This window comes from Bos grunniens, chromosome 17 (assembly GCF_055505025.1).
Source record: "Bos grunniens cultivar Pamir isolate PY7600 chromosome 17, Bosgru_T2T1.0, whole genome shotgun sequence".
NCBI classification, from domain to species: domain Eukaryota; kingdom Metazoa; phylum Chordata; class Mammalia; order Artiodactyla; family Bovidae; genus Bos; species Bos grunniens.
Window position 1 is genome coordinate 11748396 of NC_141181.1, and position 20975 is coordinate 11769370.

The 20975-nt window shown below is 39.2% G+C and overlaps 1 protein-coding gene and 1 non-coding gene across 2 annotated transcripts in view; one reads left to right on the top strand and one right to left on the bottom strand.

Annotated features, from left to right (window-relative positions):
* The window catches only part of TTC29 (tetratricopeptide repeat domain 29), a 279515-nt gene that overhangs the window by 247600 nt on the left and 10940 nt on the right, over window positions 1–20975 (top strand). The window lies entirely within an intron of this gene.
* LOC147355015 (U6atac minor spliceosomal RNA) lies at window positions 15362–15489 on the bottom strand. Its single transcript, XR_015144930.1, has one exon. It is a non-coding gene; the product is annotated as a U6atac minor spliceosomal RNA (small nuclear RNA).

The following is a 20975-nucleotide window of genomic DNA, read 5'->3' on the forward strand; positions in this document are numbered from 1 at the left end:
GCAACACCCTCCACGTTTTCTCCCAGTACTCTTTTTGCTGCTTGTGCTAACTGAAACCTGGCTGTCTTCCCAAGATATCACCTTCTCTGCTGTGTTCTCAAGTGATTGCCATCTTGAGATTGCAGTCTTCTCCTCCATAGCCTTGGGACCTTTGAGCCTAAAGGTATGACAAGTAACCTTGACCTTACTGCTACTTTTTGCAGGCTAAAACCCTACCTATAAATCTCAAGTAATGAGACTGTATTCTCTTATGGTTTGCAGTCATCTATCTCCATGTCTCTCCTCTTCATCCCTTGAAGCTTTCAGCTCCTGGTTCATTGTTACCACACATAATGATCTTCGAGCATTTTCTTCTCTCATTTTCTTAACTTCCTCTATTTCAGTGACCTTGTCTTTCATCTTATCTTACCTACTCATTCCTGTCATTAAACCTAGACCTTTTCAATAGTGAAAACTGCACTGCCTTCAGAAACTCAGTTTCAAAAATCCCACTATCTTCTGCCCCTCCACTTTGCTTCACATAATAAATACAGAGAAAGAGACAAGAAGGGGGCAGGACACAACCTTTAAAAGAATGACATAGCCACTGAGGACACGACAAGAACTGGTCAGAATCAACCAGGTTCAAGATGGCAGACAAGTCAACTTCCACTAGAACATTATTTATTTACTTTTTAAATTGGAGTATAATTGCATTGCAATATTGTGTTAGTTGCTGCTGTATAATGAAGTGAACCAGCTATATGTATACGTATATCCCCTCTCTCTTGAATGTCCCTCCCATCCTCCACACCCCGCCCCTCTAGGTCATCACAGAGCACTGAGCTGCATTCCCTGTGCTATAAGCAGCTTCCCACTAGCTCTGTTTGAGACATGGTGCTGTATATAAGTCAGTCCTGCTCTCCCAATTCGTCTCACCCTCCCCTTCCCCCACTGTGTCCACATGTCCCTTGTCCACATTTGCATCTCTATTCCTCCTCTCCAAACAGCAAATCTATACCATCTTTGTAGATTCCATACATATGTGTTAATAAATGATGTTTGTTTTTCTCTTTCTGACTTCTTCACTCTTTATGACAGACTTTAGGTCTATCTGCATCATTACAAATGACCCAATTGCGTTCCTTTTTATGGCTAAATAATATTCCATTGTACATATGTACCACATCTTCTTTATCCATTCATCTGTCAATGGACATCTAGGTTACTTCCATGTCTTGGCTATTGTAAATAGTGCTATAGTGAACAAAGCAACTGACAAAAATTACTCTCCAAAATATACACGCAGCTTATGCAGCTCAATATCAAAATATACAAGCAACAACCCAATCAAAAAATGGGTGGAAGGCCTAAATAGACATTTCTCTAAAAAAGACATACAGATGGCCAGTGAAGACATGAAAAGATGTTCAACATTGCTCATTATTAGAGAAATGCAAATCAAAACTACAAAGATGTATCACTTCACACCAGTCAGAATGGCCATCATCAAAAAATCTGCAAACTAAATGCTGGAGAGTGTGGAGAAAAGGGAACCCTCTCACACTGTTAGTGGGAATGTAAATTGTTGTAAATTGTTGCAAATGTAATTCACAACCACTATGAATTAAAGTATGGAGGTTCCTTAAAAAACTAAAAAAAAAAAAAATATCACTTCCCAGCCTTTTAGCTAAGATCAAGTGTAAAAAACTAAAAATAGAACTACCATATGACCCAGCAATCCCACTACTGGGCACATACCCTGAAAAAGCCATAATTCAAAATGGTGCGTGTATTCCACTAGACCTGAGCCTCATTATACGCTCATTGTAATACATCAGCATGCTAAATAACATACTCACAGGTGCCGTGACATTTCTGACATAAAAGGGCAAAAAGTGAGCAGCGATCCAATTCCTGGAAATCTCTGCCCCTTTCTCAAAATAGTTGCAATAATCCTCCCATCCATTCACCTATGAAATTACCCAACCTATATAAACAGGTAAGAGATGGATCACAGACTTTAAGCTGCTTAAAAACAGAGGAAAAAAAGATAATAAATTGGGGAAACAGGTAAAAGTATTAGAATTCTCCTGTGAGACTTAAGGCTTAACAATGTGGAGATGTTATTTTAGGGGAAGAAATCTACCAGCATCAAGTTGAAAGCAAGAGCAGGAAAAGCTGACACTCGGGATCAAAGTTAAGGTTGACATTGCTGGAAACTTAATGAGAGCAACTTAAGTCTGTGATCCATCCCTTACCTCTCTGTCTTCTGCGTACTTGCCTGATAAAACCATTACATTAATAACTGAACTCTCTGCCTACTTCCTATTTGTATCTTTACCACAGAATGTCACTGCAGAAAAATATACAGCCAAGTGGTTGGCCTCGTTTTAAATTCATGATCACTAATCTCAAGCGGGCCCTTAATGCTAACTCTGATCACTATATTCCCTGAGTTCATTCTCTCTTCCCTTCTCCTAGACAATTATGTCACATTTTGTCCCCTTTACCCAAACCTCCAACACTTTCTTGTCCATCCTCACTCTCAATTGATGACCCTATTTCTTATTTCATTTAAAAAAAATCAAAAGAATACTCCAGTGAAATATCATCACATCTACTCATTTACTGACATCTCTGCTCAATATACATTCTCTCCTTTTACTGAGGATTGACTGTTAAGCTCCTAGCCTAGGCCAACTTGTCCACCTGTGTACTGTGTCTCATCCATTCTCATTTTCTCAAAGCCATTACCTCCAACAGTTCTCCCCTCCCTCTCCATCTGCATTAAATGGCCTGTAGATCATTCTTATCAGTATATGAACATACTGTCATTTCTCTCGTCTTTTAACCTCACAACTTCTCACCAGTTACTGTCCCATTTCTCCATTCCACTTTATCACAATTTAAAGAATCATCTATGTTAGTTGTCTGTAATTACTGTCTTCCCATTTGCTCCTGAACCACTTGTTTCTGTCCCACCTTCTTCCAAGATTGCTCTTCTCGAGCTCGTCAATGAGTTTCCCATCGCCAAACCCAGTCATCATTTCTCAGCCCTCCTCATCTTATTTGACCTATCAGCAGCCCTGAGCAGGGTTGATTACTCCCTCCTCCTTTGTCTTTTTTTTTTTTTTTAATATTTCTTTATTTATTTGGCTGAACCAGGTTTTAGTCGGGGCACTCAGGAGCTTTGATCTTTGTTGTGGCATGTGGGATCTAGTTTCCTGACCAGGGATTGAACCCAGGCCCCCTGCATTGGGAGCTTGGAGTCTTAGCCACTGGACCACCAGGGAAGTCCCACTCACTTTTCTTTAAATATTCTTCTCAGTGGCTTACCTTCGCTGCTGCTGCTGCTGCTGCTAAGTCGATTCAGTCGTGTCCGACTCTGTGCGACCCCATAGACGGCAGCCCACCAGTCTCCACCGTCCCTGGGATTCTCCAGGCAAGAACACTGCAGTGGGTTGCCATTTCCTTCTCCAATGCATGAAAGTGAAAAGTGAAAGTGAAGTCACTCAGTCGCGTCCGACTCCCAGCGACCCCATGGACTGCAGCCTACCAGGCTCCTCTGTCCATGGGATCTTCCAGGCAAGAGTACTGGAGTGGGGTGCCATTGCTTTCTCCGATTTATTCACTAATAATTCTCAAATTTATATATGCTGCCTGGAGCCCTCCCCTGAATTCTGGGCTTCTGTACACAAATTCCTCCTTGACATCTTCACTTGGATATCTAGCAGACGTCTCAAAGTTGGAAGGTGCAAAATCATCCTCTCATCATTTAACTCCAAATGAGCCCAAAGAGTGCTCCCCTAGGCTTTCAGGTCCCAGTTAATGGATGCTTCATTTGTGCATGCGTGCTAATCTGCTTCAGTCATGTCTGACTCTTTGTGACCCTATGGACTGTACCCACCAGGTTCCTCTGTCCATAGGGTTCTCCATGGACAAGAATACTGGAGCGGGTTCCCATGCCCTCCTCCAGAGGACCTTCCCGACTCAGGGATCAAACCCATGTCTGTTAACATCTCCTGCATTGGCAGGCAGGTTCTTTACCACTAGTGCCACCTGGGGAGCCCATTCATGTACAAATTTAAAACTTAAGTGTCCTCCTTAGTCTCCTCACATCCACATCAAGTCTGCCAACAAATCCTGTTCCTTAAAAATGTATCCAGTATCATGTAACGTCTTATGATCTCCCTGCTACCAGCATGGTCCAAGCCATCCTGTATCTTGCTTGGACTATTAAAATAGCTTCCTATACAATCTACTTGACAGTTTTCAGAGTTATCCTTTAAAAATAAAGTTAGATTACATCACTTCTCTGCTTAAAATCCCTCCAAATGACTTCCTATCTCACATGGAGTGCAAGCTAACGTGCCCACAGTGGCCTGTGAGACCATGCGTGATCTGGCCCTCTGTCACCTCTCTGATAATCTTCCTACTCATCTCACCGACCTATGCTTCTCTTCCTCTCCCCGTGTGGGTCCTCTTTCTGTTCCTGGACCACACCAGGCATGCTTCCACACGAGGACCTTCATATTGGCTTGTGCAGTGCTCCTTCAAGATATTTCCAAAGCGTATTTCCCTTAGAATTTCAGTCAAATATCATCAGGTCATACATTTTTAATTGGAGTACAATTGCTTTACAATGTTGTCAGTTTCTGCTGTACAGCAATGTGAGTCAGCTATGTATCCCCTCCCATGTGGACCTCCCTCCCACTCTCCCTGGTCATACTTTTAAAAGTTGCAAACCAGCCCACACACACAAATATACATTCCCTATATGTATATACTTTGCTTCTCCTATAGCATATATTATCATCTGACATAACATGTTTTATTTATTTACCATCTGTCTTTAACCTCTAGAGATATAAACTCCATGACAACAAGATTCTTTTCCATTTCCTTTCCTCAGTATTGTATCCCCAAAACTTAGAACATAGACACATTATATGTGTCTCACCAATTTGCTGAATGCATGAACAACTGAAGAGAAAGATCACTTGATTATTCCAATGGAGCTTACAATACATTTAATAAAATTCATTATCTATGATAGGAATAATTCCATTAAAGATAATAACGTAAAGATACCCACTATCACGGCTATCTTTTAACCTTGTCATAGAAAAAAAAAGATATATAAGAACTAGAAAAGGATGAGAAGAGTGCATGCTTATTTATGTAGATATAATCGCTTAATTGAAAAACCAAGGAAAAGCAAATGAATATCCTTATAATCAACAACAGAACTTGATGACTAGATACAAAATTAATATGTAAAAATAAATAGTCTTCTAACTTCTGCTTAAATGTAGAAAGCTAGAAAGAATGTCATTCGCATCCTTACAGCAACAACAGAACTACAAAATCTGCAAAATAAATTTTTCTTGAGCTCATAAGAGACCTGAGATCACAGGATAACCAACCGAACTCTACAACCAGAAGAGGAAAACTAGCAATGTACCTTTATAAAAATAAAGTAGTACTACATGACAACATACCACAAACAAGTTTTTTTTTTTTTAAGTTTTTAAATGAACCTGGGGAAAAAAATCTGTAAATATCACAAAGATTTCATCTCTTTTATAAAAAGAGATCATAAATCAGTAAGCCAAAGACCAATAACCCCATTTTTTAATGAAAAACAAAAGGATATGGAGAGTTTACTGAAAAGTGAATTTTAAAATTGTGTAAAATTTTAAAAAGTGAAAAGATGCTGATCTTTACTCATGATTAGAAAAATGTGAATGAAAAGTATATAGGAAGAAATTTTTAGCTCTCAAATTGGCAAGTTTGATAATGCAATATGTTTGGTGAGCATGTGATGGTACAGTTATATCCCATGTATTACTGGTAAAAGACTAAATACAACCTCTAGGGAGAGTAGTCTGGCAGTTATAGAAATTTAAAGTGCACACAGCTTTGACCCATAATTCTATGTTTACTCAACACATTCATTCATTCATTTGCTTGTTCATTCTTTCACCTATTTACTAAGCATCTCTATGTGCTAAGCATTGTCTGAGGCACTGGAGATACAGCAGCAAATAAAACGAAGTCTCCATTCTCATCCAACTTATTCACTAGAGGGGAATCTAGACAGCTGCAAACATAAGCGTATAACATGACATAATATATTATAATGCAATATGCAGTAAAATACAATATATATATATATATATATATATATCCCACTGTGTATGGACAGAGAGTGATGGAATAGGACAATTCTACTTTAGATAGAATGGATAAAGAAGACCTTTCAGGGGAGGTAACATTTCAGGTGAGACCTGAAATGTTAAAGTAAGAGAGTGAACATAAGCTTCTGTTGGTGGGGAGAAGGGTGAGGGACAGTCCAGACTGAAGGAAGAACAAATGCAAAAGCCTTACAAATGCCTAAGTATTGATTTACAGTATTGTAACTATAAAAGGCTGCAAACAATTTAAATATTCAACAAGGCATTTAGTGACTGGTTAAATTATGGTGTATCCATAGGTGAGACACTATTACACTATTAGCAATGAATGAAACAACTCCATATGTACTAAAAAATAATAGTCAAGAGAATGAGAAGACTAGCTGTAGACTGGGAGAAAATATTTGCAAAAGACACTTCTGATAAAGAACCTTATTCACAATATACAAAGAACTCTTAAAACTCAACAATAAGAAAAGAAACAACCTAGTTTTTAAAAAAGCCAGAGACTTGGAGATACACTTCACCAAATATAAAATATTTGTGTCTCTGTGTCTGACTTAATTCACCTAGTATGGACAATCTCTAGGTCCATCCATGTGGCTACAAGTAGCATTATTTTGTTCTTTTTAATGATTGAGTAATATTCCATTGTATATACGTACCACTTCTTCTTTATCTATTCCTCCATCAATAGACAGTTACATTTGCATGTTCTGGCTATTGTAAATAGTGCTGCAATAAACACAGTATAGGAGGGTCCCCTTCTCTCCACATCCTCTCCAGCATTATGTCATCTGTTAAATAAGAAAACAGATCAGCATGAGTGACAGAGAACTGAGATAAGAGGGCAAGGTTGTGTCAGAGAAGTTTTTTAGATAGGTGGTTTAGATGTAAAGCTACAAGGGACTCTACTCAAATTGTTATGTAACTCACTTGACATTCCCAGCACATATGATAAAATGCTGTAAGATGCAGGAACAGATTCTTTTTTTTTTATTTTTTAATTTTTTTTTTTACTTTACAGTATTGTATTGGTTCTGCCACACATCAACATGAATCCGCCACGGGCATACACGTGTTCCCCATCCTGAACCCCCCTCCCACCTTCCTCCCTGTACCATCCCTCCGAGTCATCCCAGTGCACCAGCCCCAAGCATTCTGTATCGAACCTGGACTGGCGATTCATTTCTTATATGATATTATACATGTTTCAGTGCCATTCCCCCAGATTGTCCCACCCTCTCCCTCTCCCATAGAGTCCAAAAGACTGTTCTATACATCTGTGTCTCTTTTGCTGTCTCGCATACAGGGTTATCGTTACCATCTTTCTAAATTCCATATATATACGTTAGTATACTGTATTGGTGTTTTTCTTTCTGGCTTACTTCACTCTGTATAATAGTCTCCAGTTTCATCCACCTCACTAGAACTGTTTTGAATGTATTCTTTTTAATGGCTGAGTAATACTCCATTGTGTATATGTCCCACAGCTTTCTTATCCATTAGTCTGCTGATGGACATCTAGGTTGCTTCCATGTCCTGCCTATTATAAACAGTGCTGTGATGAACATTGGGGTACACATGTCTCTTTCAATTCTGGTTTCCTCGGTGTGTATGCCCAGCAGTAGGATTGCTGGGTCATATGACAGTTCTATTTGCAGTTTTTTAAGGAATCTCCACACTGTTCTCCATGGTGGCTGTACTAGTTTGCATTCCCACCAACAGTGTAAGAGGGTTCCCTTTTCTCCACACCCTCTCCAGCATTTATTGCTTGTAGACTTTTGGATCGCAGCCATTCTGACTGGCGTGAAATGGTACCTCATTGTAGTTTTGATTTGCATTTCTCTGATAATGAGTGATGTTGAGCATCTTTTCATGTGTTTGTTAGCCATCTGTATGTCTTCTTTGGAGAAATGTCTGTTTAGTTCTTTGGCCCATTTTTTGATTGGGTTGTTTATTTTTCTGGAATTGAGCTGCAGGAGTTGCTTGTATATTTTTGAGATTAGTTGTTTATTAGTTGCTTCATTTGCATTATTTTCTCCCATTCTGAAGGCTGTCTTTTCACCTTGCTTATAGTTTCCTTTTTTGTGCAGAAGCTTTTAATTTTAATTAGGTCCCATTTGTTTATTTTTGCTTTTATTTCCAGTATTCTGGGAGGTGGGTCATAGAGGATCCTGCTGTGATGTATGTCGAAGAGTGTTTTGCCTATGTTCTCCTCTAGGAGTTTTATAGTTTCTGGTCTTACGTTTAGATCTTTAATCCATTTTGAGTTTATTTTTGTGTATGGTGTTAGAAAGTGTTCTAGTTTCACTCTTTTACAAGTGGTTGACCAGTTTCCAGCACCACTTGTTAAAGAGATTATCTTTTGTCCATTGTATATTCTTGCCTCCTTTGTCAAAGATAAGGTGCCCATATGTGCGTGGATTTGTCTCTGGGCTTTCTATTTCATTCTATTGATCTATATTTCTGTCTTTGTGCCAGTACCATACTGTCTTGATGACTGTGGCTTTGTAGTAGAGCCTGAGGTCAGGTAGGTTGATTCCTCCGGTTCCATTCTTCTTTCTCAAGATTGCTTTGACTATTCAAGGTTTTTATTTCCATACAAATTTTAGATTCACACAACTTTAAACTGCATGAAGTATTTGGTTTTTTACTCCCAGTTTCTTAAATAAAAATTGCAATGAATATATACATATATGTATACATATATATACTTTGTATCTATACTATACATATTTTAATATATTTATATTATTATCCCTACTAGTTATATATTAAATATTCATATAATTATATATTGTATATATACTTATAAATTTGATGTAGCCTTTTAAAAAATTTGATATAGTCCTATCACTGAAAGTGGGCTTCCCTGGTGACTTAGAGGTTAAAGCGTCTGCCTGCAATGCAGGAGACCTGGGTTTGATCCCTGGGTTAGGAAAATCCCCTGGAGAAGGAAATGGCAACCCACTCCAGTATTCTTGCCTGGAGAATCCCATGGATGGAAGAGCCTGGTGGGCTACAGTCTACGGGGTCGCAAAGAGTCGGACACGACTGAGCGACTTCACTCACTCACTCACTCACCATCACTGAAAATCTTATTTTATATTTTTCTTCAACTTAATTCATTCTTAATGGGATTAACCGTAAAAAATAATTCTTTTCCAGTAATTTGTGTCATCTGAATATGTATTGTCATCATTTTTAATAGCTTCCCATTCATTAAAACATAGTTTATGTATTGTCTTTCCACATATAAATTGTCAGTTTTGAAATATGGTACTTTTTCTTTCCCGCAGCCACATTGCAAGAGAACCAAAGGTGAACTTGAAAGGAGGAGGTTATTTGTGTAGTAAGGAAAAGCGGTCTTCCAGTTCTGCTATCTGCCTCTTTTCTGTCCTCTATGCCCAATACAATTACATAACTGCAATGCACAAAAGTGACTCCATATCCTCTTTGCTCTTTAAAACAACGGAATCCATAAAATTAAGATACTTTGTGTAGCTTAAACCTTCTTTCATTAAAGTGAAAGTGTTAGTCACTCAGTCGTGTCTGACTGTTTACGACCCCATGGACTGTAGCCTCTATCCACAGAATTCTACAGGCAAGAATACTGTAGTGGGTTGCCATTCCCTTCTCCAGGGGATCCTCCTGACCCAGGGATCGAACCTGGGTCTCCTGTATTGCAAGCAGGTTCTTTACTGTCTGAGCCACCAGGGAAAAGAAACAAATTTTGAATAAGTGGGTTTTTTTTCTTATATACAAACCAGAAATGAACCCACAAACATAGAAAACAAACTTATGGTTACCAGAGGGGAAGGGGGAAAAGGATAAGTTAGGAGGTTGGGATTAACATATACACACTACCATATATAAAGTAGATAACCGGAAGCTAATGTATAGCATAGGGAACCATACTCAATATTTTGCAATAACCTACCAGGGAAAATAACCTGGGAAAATGTATGTAAGTATGACTGAGCACAACATTGTAAATCAAGCATACTTCAATTGCAAAATAAGTATAATGCTCCCTGCAGAAAATAAGTAATTCTTTCAAATTTAACTGTTTTAAATTATTTTTAACAACTATGCATAAAGATCCCTTTTCTTCTCTGAGGCACTTCAGATATATTAACTAAGAATTTAGACTTTTTCTGCTTTTCTAGAAAGATGAGAAAATAATGTATTTAAGAAGAAAGCAAGTTCTTTAAAATTGAGTTCTTCTTATGTATTCATTAAAGAGTTATCTACAGATCTTGCTGGAGAACTTTTTTGTAAATTAGCTGGCTTTTCAGACCAATGGTTTTGTCTTTATCTTTTGCGCTCTCACCTGAACTTTTAAGGGCAGACATAAGTCATTTATCCTGTTTTTCAATAGATATTTATGGGTCATCTACTTTGTGCCAAGCAATATTTTATTACATAACAATTTTTGGTATAAGCAGAGTTGGGTTTTTTTTAATTAAAGTATATCTGATGTACAATGTTGTGTTAATTTCTGCTGTACAGCAAAATAATTCAGTTATACATATATATTCTTTTTTATATTCTTTTCCATTATGCTTTATCACAGGATATTGAATATAGTTCCCTATGCTATACAGCGGAGAAGGCAATGGCACCCCACTCCAGTACTCTTGCCTGGAAAACCCCATGGGCGGAGGAGCCTGGTGGGCTACAGTCCATGGGGTCGCTAAGTCGGACACAACTGAGCGACTTCACTTTCACTTTTCACTTTCCTGCATTGGAAAAGGAAATGGCAACCCACTCCAGTGTTCTTGCCTGGAGAATCCCAGGGACGGGGGAGCCTGGTGGGCTGCCATCTATGGGGTTGCACAGAGTCGGACACGACTGACGCGACTTAGCAGCAGCAGCAGCAGCATGCTATACAGTGAACCTTGCTTATCCAGTCTATATATAATAGTTCACATCTGCTAATCCCCAAATCCCAGTCCATCCCTCCCTCACTCCACCTCAGCAACCACAAGTCTGCTCTCCATGTCTGTGAGTCTGTTTCTGTTTTGGAGGTAAGTTCACTTGTGTCGTATTTTACTCCACGTATAGGTCTGTCATATGATATTTGACTTTCTCGGTCTAAGTTATTTCACTCAGTGTGACACTCTCCACACATCCACATTACTACAGATGGCATTAATTCTTTTTTATGGCTGAGTAATATTCCATTCTATATATGTATTGCATCTTCTTTATCCATTCCTCAGTCAATGATATATTGCATTTTTTTTTTTATTGAAGTAGTTGATTTACAATGTTGTGCTGGTTTCAGGGGTAGAGCAAAGTGTACTCTTATAAACAATCCACTCTTTTTGTAGATTCTTTCCCATATAGGTTATTACAGAGTATTGAGTAGAGTTACCCATGCTATACAGGATGGGTATATATATATATATATATATGTATATATATATATGTATATATATACTACATATAAAATAAATAAGTTATTTATTTATATGTAGTAGTGTGTATATGTCAATCCCAAGCTTCCAGTTATAACTTGTCAAATTTTTAAAACTAAATCATAAGCTACAAGCTGTGTTCATTCAGGAAACATTAAGTATATACTCAGAATGTGGTCCACTGGAGAAGAGAATGGCAAACCACTTGAGTATTCTTGCCTTGAGAACCCCATGAACAGTATGAAAAGGCAAAATGATAGGATACTTAAAGAGGAAATCCCCAGGTCGGTAGCTGCCCAATATGCTACTGGAGATCAGTGGAGAAATAACTCCAGAAAGAATGAAGGGATGGACCCAAAGCAAAAACAACACCCAGTTGTGGATGTGACTGGTGATAGAAGCAAGGTCCGATGCTGTAAAGAGCAATATTGCATAGGAACCTGGAATGTCAGGTCCATGAATCAAGGCAGATTGCAAGTAGTCAAACAGGAGATGGCAAGAGTGAACATCGACATTCTAGGAATCAGCGAACAAAAATGGACTGGAATGGGTGAATTTAACTCAGATGACCATTATATCTACTACTGTAGGCAGGAATCCCTCAGAAGAAATGGAGTAGCCATCATGGTCATCGAAAGAGTCCGAAATGCAGTACTTGGATGTAGTCTCAAAAACAACAGAATGATCGCTGTTCATTTCCAAAGCAAACGATTCAGTATCACAGTAATCCAAGTCTATGCCCCAACCAGTAACGCTGAAGAAGCTGAAGTTGAATGGTTCTAGGAAGACCAACAAGACCTTTTAGAACTAACACCCAAAAAGATGTCCTTTTCATTATAGGGGACTGGAATGCAAAGGTAGGAAGTCAAGGAACACCTGGGGTAACAGGCAAATTTAGCCTTGCAATACGGAATGAAGCAGGACAAAGGCTAGTAGAGTTTTGCCAAGAAAATGCACTGGTCATGGCAAACACCCTCTTCCAACAACACAAGAGAAGATTCTACACATGGACATCACCAGATGGTCAACACCGAAATCAGATTGATTATATTCTTTGCAGCCAAAGATGGAGAAGCTCTATACAGTCAGCAAAAACAAGACTAGGAGCTGACTGTAGCTCAGATCACGAACTTCTTATTGCCAAATTCAGACTTAAATTGAAGAAAGTAGGGAAAACCACTAGACCATTCAGGTATGACCTAAATCAAATTCCTTATGATTATACAGTGGAAGTGAGAAATAGATTTAAGGGACTAGATCTGATAGATAGAGTGCCTGATGAACTATGGACTGAGGTTCATGACATTGTACAGGAGACAGGGATCAAGACCATCGCCATGGAAAAGAAATGCAAAAAAGCAAAATGGCTGTCTGGGGAGGCCTTACAAATAGCTGTGAAAAGAAGAGAAGCGAAAAGCATAGGAGAAAAGGAAAGATATAAGCATCTGAATGCAGAGTTCCAAAGAATAGCAAGGAGAGATAAGAAAGCCTTCCTCAGTGATCAGTGCAGAGAAATAGAGGAAAACAGAATGGGAAAGACTAGAGATCTCTTCAAGAAAATGAGAGATACCAAGGGAACATTTCATGCAAAGATGGGCTCAATAAAGGACAGAAATGGTATGGACCTAACAGAAGCAAAAGATATTAAGAAGAGGTGGCAAGAATACACAAAAGAACTATACAAAAAAGATCTTCATGACCTAGATAATCACGATGGTATGATCACTCACCTAGAGCCAGACATCCTGGAATGTGAAGTCAAGTGGGCCTTAGAAAGCATCACTATGAACAAAACTAGTGGAGGTGATGGAATTCCAGTTGAGCTATTTCAAATCCTGAAAGATGATGCTGTGAAAGTGCTGCACTCAATATGCCAGCAAATTTGGAAAACTCGGCAGTGGCCACAGGACTAGAAAAGGTCAGTTTTCATTCCAATCCCAAAGAAAGGCAATGCCAAAGAATGCTCAAACTACCACACAATTGCATTCATCTCACAAGCTAGTAAAGTAATGCTCAAAATTCTCCAAGCCAGGCTTCAGCAATACGTGAACCGTGAACTTCCAGTTGTTCAAGCTGGTTTTAGAAAATGCAGAGGAACCAGAGATCAAATTGCCAACATCCGCTGGATCATGGAAAAAGCAAGAGAGTTCCAGAAAAACATCTATTTCTGCTTTATGGACTATGCCAAAGCCTTTGACTGTGGATCACAATAAACTGTGGAAAATTATGAAAGACATGGGAATACCAGACCACCAGACCTGCCTCTTGAGAAACGAGTCTGCAGATCAGGAAGCAACAGTTAGAACTGCACATGGAACAACAGACTGGTTCCAAATGGGAAAAGGAGTACATCAAGGCTGTATATTGTCACCCTGCTTATTTAACTTCTATGCAGAGTACATCATGAGAAACACTGGGCTGGAAGAAGCACAGCTGGAATCAAGATTGCCGGGAGAAATATCAATAACCTCAGATATGCAGATGACACCACCCTTATGGCAGAAAGTGAAGAGGAACTAAAAAGCCTCTTGATGAAAGTGAAAGAGGAGAGTGAAAAAGTTGGCTTAAAGCTCAACATTCAGAAAACGAAGATCATGGCATCTGGTCCCATTTCTTCATGGGAAATAGATGGGGAAACAGTGGAAACAGTGTCAGATTTTATTTTGGGGGGCTCCAAAATCACTGAAGATGGTGATTGCAGCCATGAAATTAAAAGACGCTTACTCCTTGGAAGGAAAGTTATGATGAACCTAGATAGCATATTCAAAAACAGAAAGATTACTTTGCCAACAAAGGTCCATCTAGTCAAGGCTATGGTTTTTCCAGTGGTCATGTATGGATGTGAAAGTTGGACTGTGAAGAAAGCTGAGTGCTGAAGAATTGATGCTTTTGAACTGTGGTGTTGGAAAAGACTCTTGAGAGTCCCTTGGACTGCAAGGACAACCAGTCCATCCTAAAGGAGATCAGTCCTGTGTGCTCTTTGGAAGGACTGATGCTAAAGCTGAAACTCCAGTACTTTGGCCACCTCATGCGAAGAGTTGACTCATTGGAAAAAACCCTGATGCTGGGAGGGATTGGGGGCAGGAGGAGAAGGGGACAACAGAGGATGAGATGGCTGGATGGCATCACTGACTCGATGGACGTGAGTTTGGGTGAACTCTGGGAGTTGGTGATGGACAGGGAGGCCTGGCGCACTGCAATTCATGGGGTCGCTGAGTCAGACACAACTAAGCGACTGAACTGAACTGAACTGAACTGAAGATACCATGCAAGGTATAGGGATGAACATATTACTTTTCAGATGAGAAAAGTCTATAATCTGAAGATTACAAAAAATTGTGATTACATACTTTTGTTCAAACCACAAAACTTTTTTAAAAAATAACTTATCTGTAAGTCAAAATACACGTGCAGGTGTGTAATTAAGGATACAAACTCTAACACAGAGATTCTTTGCTCCTCAAGTTTTTGACCCTGCAATCAACCTATCAAAGACTCTGAGTCTGACCATGGGAAACCCAACAGGCTTATTTTCCCTGATACAAGCACTTAAATGCATTTATATGTATTCTCTTAATGTCTTATTGTTTTGTTTTTTTTCTCCAGACCCTCCGTTCCCTCATAGTTGTTTGTCGTTTAGTCATTCAGTCTTGACCAACTCTTTGCAACCCCTTGGACCGTAGCCTGCCAGACTCCTCTGTCCATGAGATTCTCCAGGGAAGAATACTAGAGTGGGTTGCCATTTCCTCCTCCAGGGGATCTTCCTGACCCAGAGACTGAACCGATGTCTCCTGTGTTGGCAGTCATATGTGTGTTGTCAGGCCTGAGGACCTCTTCCATCCTTGTCCAGGGGAGTGCTAACCTTCTGTCCTTTCATATAGCACTATTAATTGCTTTAACAAATTGTACATAAGACTCTCATTTCTTCTCTGAAGACCAGGCACGAGTACAGAGACTCATGCTGTGATTACAGACCGAGTCCTCCACTACAACCTTCTCCCCAGCCATGGACTCCTGAATCCATCTCACCTGAACACTGCTACCAACTGTACTCCAGCATCTGACACTCTCAAATGTATATTTTTCACTCAGGTGGTACTCAGTGAATATTTGTTGAATGAATGACAACTGAAAAGGGATTACCAGTGGACAGACACAGTGTGTGTTGAACATAAGCTCTACCCACTATTGGAAAAGCCCTGTTCAAATTTGTGTCATTTGAACAGTAAAGTAGCATTAATCTTCTTCTCACTCATTTTTACACAAGGGGAATTTAAAATATGTTTAATCAAAAGTGTTCACTGAGCAATTGGATTGCTATTTGGGTTCTACAAAGCCCCTATCGTTTTAGACCCAGAGGTGGTCTAAGCAGCATTTCAGAAGTCTTTGTGTATACTTTTTATTTCTCACTGTCCGCACCTTCTCTGAAAAGAATGGCTGACAACCTTTCCTTGTGATATCTGAGCTTTTAAGAATGTTGTTTTATCTATTTTTTATGACCAACCTTACACTTGTTAAGTGTAATTCTGGCTTTATGTAACATGAAAAACCTGTGATAGGGTGCCCTGTGAATTAACAAGATTGGGTGGACAAAAGACAAGAAATCATTTAAAAACAAATATTCACATTAAATACCTTGGATAGGTAGGCCTTCTGGGGATTTTTCTCTAATGCAACAAAAGCACACCATTTCTGTTTTCAGAAATAGTTTCTCTCAGATCCAGAGCTCGTCTAAAGCCATATTACATAAGTAAGGGCTTTGTTTGGACATTGGCATTTTACATCTTACAATCTTACTAAATCCTTTTTTGATCAATCTGATATTGAACAGATCTATATTGATTTCTTGTATACTTGTTTATGGTATTTGTTTTGCTATATCTAGGATTAAAAGCCAAATTAACAAGTGTAATCAATTTTCTTAGTGATAAAGAAAAGTCCTCTAGTACCCTTAGACACATTCATCTAGGGATTAAAAAAAAACTAAAGTGAAGATGTTGTAATAAATGGATCGATTTATTCAATCACTGGGCGGAAGAACATTAGCTCTGGGAAAGGGCTTTCCTCTAAGAGCTTTAGTTACCGAGTTTCTCTTGTGTTGCACCAGATGATTTGCATTTTTAGAGAAATTTCATGTCTGCAGCGAGTTCCAGTGAAAACATGAATAAATTGCTTTTCTTTCTCTCTTTTTCTGACTTTATGAAGCTGAATCCATCAGGGGTTGAGTCAAAGTATAATGAAATAAAGGCAGCAACACACCCGCTGGAAACCCTGGCTTACGTTCCTCATTGCCCAAGCCGTTGTCCTGTTAGTGGTCTTCAGGGAGATCCTGGGGCATGTTGCAAATTTTTTAAACCACTACTTTAGAAATCATCTCTAGAAGACAAGAAAATAGACAAACAACAATTAGGAACTTGACAGCCTTTCCACAGCAATTCTTCTCAAGGTCAAATAAATCTTCCTCTCTGTGCCTAACACAATACAGCTACCTAAGAGGCTTTCCTGTTACTCACCTTCCTTCTTTTGCATTCACTGGAGTGAGGGTGAATATGGCCTTCCCAGCTGGTGCTAGTGGTAAAGAACGTGCCTGCCAGTACAGGAGATGTGGGTTCTATTCCTGGGTCGGGAAGATCCCATGGAGGGAGGCATAGCAACCCACTCCAGTACTCTTGCTTGGAGAATCCCATGGACAGAGGAGCCTGGCCAGCTACAGTCCATGGGGTCACAAAGAGTCAGACGCAGCTGAAGCAATTTAACATGCATGAAATAGAATACAAAAAAGGATATATATCTATGTATTATGTGTGTACACCTGAATTACTTTGCTGTACAACAGAAACTAACACAGCCATTGGTCTTCATCTACTCTTCAGTAAAATACAATATCTGACAATAATTAGGATATGATTTTTTTAATTTAAAAATTTTGAAAAGTTCTATCACATCCCCTCATACAACATACACTCTCAGTCCACAGAAACAAATCCATTTTTACTCATGATCTGAATGTTGCAGCTGAACAAAAGACAACCTGGTCTCCCTCCTCTTACCAAATGGGCTGTTTTGCTCCAATGTTAAATAGTAGATGAAAGAAGAAATTTATACGAAACAGTGAATCTCAAACTTTAGTGAGCAAGCAGATGACCTTGGTATATCCTTTTAAGATGCAGATTCTGATTTACTAGATCTAGAGTGGGAGATTTACAGGGTTTGGGAGGGAGAAATGGTGTGGTTTCATAGAAAACACTAATCTGATTTTGGTTATTCCATCTTGACCAGAAAAAAATGCAGACTCTGTAATGTGGCATTCACTGGAGAAATTTTTAAAACCGCATGAAGACATCAACACTGTATTTATTTATCTTAAGAAAGTGTTGGGGCAGATTGATAAATGTGAATCAGATACGCTCATTAAAAGTTTAGATATCCTAAAAAAGAAATGCAGGATAATTCTATGTCAATGTAATCAATTCAATTCTTCATCCGGTCTGCCTCCATTCTGTATTTAAGATAATGATGCTTAAGGGGGAAAAAGAACCTATAATTTTGAGTTTGAATATACTTCTGATCCTTGTATAAATTTTAATAGATTTCAAATATTAACAGAAGCGTTTGAAAACGGAATTGCTATGTACCAGAACCTGTAATGGTATGACCTAAATCAAATCCCTGATGATTATACAGTGAAAGTGAGAAATAGATTCAAGGATTAGATCTGATAGAGTGCTTCATGAACTATGGATGGAAGTTCATGACACTATACAGGAGACAGGGATCAAGACCATCCCCAAGAAAAACAAATGGAAAAAGAAAAATGGCTGTCTGAGGAGGCCTTACAAATAGCTGAGAAAAGAAAAGAAGTGAAAAGCAAAAGAGAAAAGGAAAGATACACCCATTTGAATGCAGAGTTCCAAAGAATAGCAAGGAGGGATAAGAAAACCTTCCTTGGTGATCAGTGCAAAGAAATAGAGGAAAACAATAAAATGGAAAAGACTAGAGATCTCTTCAAGAAAATTAGAGATACCAAGGGAACATTTTATGCAAATATGGGCACAATAAAGGAAAGAAATGGTATGGACCTAACAGAAGCAGAAGATATTAAGAAGAGGTAGCAAGAATACACAGAAGAACTGTACAAAAAAGATCTTCACGACCCAGATAATCATGATGGTGTGATCACTCACCTAGAGCCAGACATCCCAGAATGTGAAGTCAAGTGGGCCTTAGAAAGCATCACTATGAACAAAGCTAGTGGAAGTGATGGAATTCCAGTTGAGCTATTTCAAATCCTGAAAGATGATGCTGTGAAAGTGCTGCACTCAATATGCCAGCAAATTTGGAAAACTCAGCAGTGGCCACAGGACTGGAAAAGCTCAGTTTTCATTCCAATCCCAAAGGCAATGCCAAAGAATGTTCAAACTACCGCACAATTGCACTCATCTCACAAGCTAGTAAAGTAATGCTCAAAATTCTCCAAGCCAGGCTTCAGCAATATGTGAACCATGAACTTCCAGATGTTTAAACTGGTTTTAGAGAAGGCAAAGGAACCAGAGATTAAATTGCCAACATCCACTGGATTATCGAAAAAGCAAGAGAGTTCCAGAAAAACTTCTGCAGAAAAACCTCTGCTTTATTGACTATGCCAAAGCCTTTGACTGTGTGGATCACCACAAACTGTGGAAAATTCTTAAAGAGATGAGAATACCAGACCACTTGATCTGCCTCTTGAGAAACCTGTATGCAGGTCAGGAAGCAACAGTTAGAACTGGACATGGAACAGACTGGTTCCAAATCAGGAAAGGAGGAAACATACCTCAAGGCTGTATGTTGTCACCCTGCTTATTTAACTTATATGCAGAGTACGTCATGAGAAACGCTGGGCTGGATGAAGCACAAACTGGAATCAAGATTGACAGGAGAAATATCAACAACCTCAGATATGCAGATAATACCACCCTTATGGCAGAAATTGAAGAACTAAGGAGCCTCTCGATGAAAGTGAGAGAGAAGAGTGAAAAAGTTGGCTTAAAGCTCAACATTCAGAAAACTAAGATCATGGCATCCACTCCCATCATTTCATGGCAAATAGATGGAGAAACAGTGTCAGACTTTTTTTGGGGAGGCTCCAAAATCACCTCAATGGTGACTCCAGCCATGAAATTAAAAGACACTTGCTCCTTGGAAGAAAAGTTATGACCAACCTAGTGTTAGTGTTGTGGCTCAGTCGTGCCCGACTCTTTGTGACCCCATGGACTGCAGCCCACCAGGCTCCTCTGTCCATGAGATTTTCCGGGCAAGGACACTGGAGTGGGTTGCCATTAAAAGCAGAGACATTACTTTGCCAACAAAGGTCCATTTACTCAAGGCTATGGTTTTTCCAGTAGTCATGTATGGTTGTGAGAGTTGGACTATAAAGAAAGCTGAGCACCGAAGACTTGATGCTTTTGAACTGTGGTGTTGGAGAAGATTCTTGAGAGTCCTGTGGACTGCAAGGAGATCCAACCAGTCCATCCTAAAGAAAATCAGTCCTGTATATTCATTAGAAGGACTGATGTTGAAGCTGAAACTCCAGTACTTTGGCCACCTGATGTGAAGAACTAACTCATTTGAAAAGACCCTGATGCTGGGAGGGATTGGGGGCTGGAGGAGAAGGGGATGACAGAGGATGAAATGGCTGGATGGCATCACTGACTCAATGGGCATGAGTTTGAGTAAACTCCGGGAGTTGGTGATGGACAGGGAGGCCTGGTGTGCTGCAGTCCACGGGGTCATAAAGAGTCGGACATGACTGAGGGACTGAACTGAGCTGAACTGAGAACCTGCAGTATAAAAGACCACAGGTCAGTATCTACCAAATATCTACCCAAATCTACCCAAATTTAAAAGATGTGTCCTGCTTTAAAATTTGTTATATCTTGACTGTTATACTCATCAGATATAGAATAACCACATCATGATTTCTGCCTCAAAACACCAGCGGAACAGATTACCTTGTTTGTTAACAAAAAGTAGGAAAGTATTACCAAGAAATGTTGATGGTTTTGTTTTGTTTTGTTTTGGTCAAAGTGGGGATTATTTGGTTGGTTTTCATTGTTGTTTTTGTTTTGTTTGTGTGGTAAAGTGGGATTGACTCTGTAATCTCGGGCTTTTGTTCACAGAATTGTTATAGACTATAAAATGAGAAGTTCCATGAATGACAAACCAGTATTACCAAAAATAGGGGTGGGGGTGAAAAAAGAAAAAAGGGAAAGAAAGTCAAAGAAAGAAAGAAGCATCAAATCATATACTACCATCAAGGATGTTGGCACTTAAACCACGCTTCACATGACCAAACTGGTGACATTTGCACTTTGTGATTATCATATGCAAT